The sequence below is a fragment of the Aethalodelphis obliquidens genome, unplaced genomic scaffold, assembly GCF_003676395.1.
Source record: "Aethalodelphis obliquidens isolate GAN/ISIS:26980383/991018 unplaced genomic scaffold, ASM367639v1 scaffold6, whole genome shotgun sequence".
Lineage (NCBI taxonomy): Eukaryota > Metazoa > Chordata > Mammalia > Artiodactyla > Delphinidae > Aethalodelphis > Aethalodelphis obliquidens.
The window spans coordinates 66,981,943-66,985,235 of NW_020837950.1; the positions used below are offsets into that span (position 1 = coordinate 66,981,943).

At 45.4% G+C, this 3,293-nt stretch overlaps 1 pseudogene; it reads right to left on the reverse strand.

Moving 5' to 3' along the window:
• Positions 1–367: 367 nt before the first annotated feature.
• On the reverse strand, positions 368–1,859 carry LOC113618737 (transcriptional enhancer factor TEF-1 pseudogene; annotated as a pseudogene).
• Between the last annotated feature and the right edge of the window lie 1,434 nt (positions 1,860–3,293).

Consider the following 3,293-nt stretch of genomic DNA (forward strand, 5'->3'; position numbering starts at 1 on the left):
TATAAAGGCAGTAAATGTCCAATGGTAAATGCTCTGTCAATTTTTTTTTCTACCACAACGAGAAACAGGTCTCTGCAAACAGAGACTTGGGTTCTTAAGGTTCAACTTTCTGAGGAACTGTGGGCTGTGGATCTGAATAACACACAGAAACAACTTGATTTCTCTTTTTACAACGGTACCAGAACTTCACAGCTACAAAGAGTATGAACACATGAAAAAATGACTTCGCTCAAACAGGATTTAGAAAAGTTGGGGTGACCTCAGGGCCAGGGCAGCATCCCTGCGTGGTGAGGTTTACAGTCAGTCGTTCAATCATGGAGAGAGTGTGTGTGTATATACAGATATCTATATATATAAATAACCATGGCTAGTCATTTACAAGCCTGTAAATGTGATGCTGCGCTCCATGTTCACTCTTTGAAACTTCAAATACACAGGCCATGCACAGGAGAGTTTCTTGTGTATCCCTGTTTGTTACCACCAATAAAACTGTGAAGTTTTTCAAAACACTGTTCATCATATATTTCTCTGGTAAGTGTTTGAGCTTGTGGATGAAACTGATCATATATTCACACATCAGGGACCGGTTTATTTGGTATACAAATCGGCCATTCTCAAACCTTGCATATTCCCTCTCTACTTTTTCTACTACTTGCTTCCCAAAGAAGCAAACTTTGGTGGAACAGGTGACTGTCATTCTCAGAACTCTCATACTGACTGCTCACGCCGTAAAAAGTCCCGGCATCATCTTGAATACCGCAGTTTAAATCAGCCCAGAATTTTACGAGGAAGAAGGCATTTTGAAGGCCCTTTCCAAACAGTTCCTTTAAGACACCTTTCTTTTCAGGAAATTTGTCATAAATCTGACGAATGTCCACTGATTAGAGCAATGGGTCACTTTAAGAATGGTTGGCATGCCCAATGTGCACGAATAGGTGTTTGTTGTACGAGTCTGGGTCTCGCTGCTGTTTGAGGAAAGCTGAGAAGTCCACCAGGCGGAGTTTGGTTGTGCCAATGGAGCGGCCCTGCTAGGCCGGGACCGAGGGAGCTGGGGCTGACGCAGGCTCAAACCCTGGGATGGGGGCTATGACCCTTGGCTGGATGGGGTAGGCCTGCTGCACGAAGGGCTTGACGTCTTGCGAGGATCCAGGCTGTCCTGTTTGTATCATTCCCGACCAGAACCCCGACGCCCCTGGGAAGGTGGGGCGTGGAATCCCTGGCAGCCCCAGCTTGCTGTAAATGGCAGTGGCTGATACGATCTGGGCTGAGGACATGGCGGCCACGTGCTGCTGAGCCTTATCCTTTGCAGTCTGATCCTTTAGCTTGGAACGAAAATCACAAGATTTCCTTCTGGCAAGAACCTGAATGTGACTAGAATGTGACACCTTAATGGCGGCTTGAATTTCTCGAACTTTCTTTCTTGCTAAGAACTGTATATGACTAGACACCTGTTTTCTGGTCCTCGTCTTCCCAGTCATGGGTCTGACGTATCTGGCTATAAATTCATTTCTACCATACATCTTACCTTCATCTGATAAGATGATTTTCCTCCTCCCACACGGTGGATACATAGCCAAGGCTTCCTGGAAGCACTGCTCAATGTCGGGACTCCAGACCCCTTCTGCATCATTGTCAATGGGCTTATCTGCTGAGTCACTCATCCTTTCCATATTTTCGGCAGGGATCTCACTGCCGCTCCAGCTGCTGGGCTCAATTTTGGCGGTTGGATTTTCCAAGCCGAAGCCTGGAGTCTTTTCAAGAAAATAAACCGAAAGGAAGTTTTCCAGGGAGAGTCTCCTCCAGGGTTTGGTGGTAACTGCGACTCACTTTTTTGGGCACAATGTTTCTGCTGACTCCTGAAAATTTTCCTCATGAACGTGCAATGAAGCAGCGGCGGCGGCAGCAACAGTGCTGCCACAGCTCCCAGTGAGTCAGAGGCAAACTTCGGTGCCGCTTCCTCCGCCTTCAGCTCGAGCCCGGTTCCCATTCCCCCGGCTGGGCCACCCTCCCCCGCCCCCAGCGCTGCTCCTGCCCCTGGGCCGGCTGGACGTACTGGGCTGCTGCTCGCGGCTCTGGGCAAAGGTGGACGGGGTGGGGTGGGGGGCTTCACTGCATGGCCTGTCCCCGAATGCGGCCGCCCTGAGCCCGGGCCCCTCAGCGCGGACTGGCCCGCAGGGTGGAAGCGAGTCTGCAAAGTGCTTGGTGGGCGCCCGCAGCGGCAGCTGCAGAGGCTCAGCTGGGCTCCAGCCGCCTTGAGAATTTTAATAGCAAAAAGAAAAAAAAAGAATTTGATCTTCTCCCTATTCTCATATAAGTGAAGGCAGTCAAGACGGGTGCAGTTTGGAGAGGGAATATTGCACTAAAACAGGGATCACTAAGAAGGAAATAATATTGTTATAATTTATGTCGAAGAGTATTCTGCCTATGTTTTCCTCTAGGAGTTTTATGGTTTCTGTTCTTACATTTAGGTATGATATCATTTATATGTGGAATCTAAGAAATAAAACAAACTAGTGAATGTAACAAAAAAGAAGCAGACTCACAGATATAGAGAACAAACTAGTGGTTTGTTCTGTGAGTCTGCGGGGAGAGGGAAGCTGAGAGGGACAAGATAGAGGTAGGGGATTAAAAGGTGCAAACTACTGTGTATAAAATAAGCTACAAGGATATATTGTACAATGAAGGGAATGTAGCCAATACTTTGTAAGAGCAATAAATATAATACAATCTTTAAAAATTGTGGATCACTGTATTGTACATCTGTAACATATAATATTGTACATAAACTATACTTTAAATTTTAAAAAAGTATACAGGATGATGTGTGTGGGTTATATGCAAATACTACAACATTCTATATAAGGGACTTGAGCATCCTTGAATTCTGGTATCTGAACGGGCTCCTGGAACAAATCCCCAGGGATACAGAGGGACAACTGTATTGGTCACAGTAAATCAAGGGGAAGGCATATTCACTCTATGTTAAGTACAAAATAAATAAATATCATTTAATCCTCACCAAAAAAGGGGGGGGTAATAATGGGTTAAAGACCACGAGTTCAGTATATATTAAATGAATTCAAGATAACTGTGAGACAGCTAACTATAGATGTTGAGTAACCTGTTACATACAGGAGTTGGAGGTTATGAACAGTGTTTTGACTTGGAAACACAAATTTCAGAGTCCTCATAGTTATTACTATCCATGGAAGGCCACTGTCAGAAAGCTGTTACGTATAGCTTAGAATCATAGTCTCCTTTGCAACAAGCTCTGTCCCATTGAAAAATCCTGG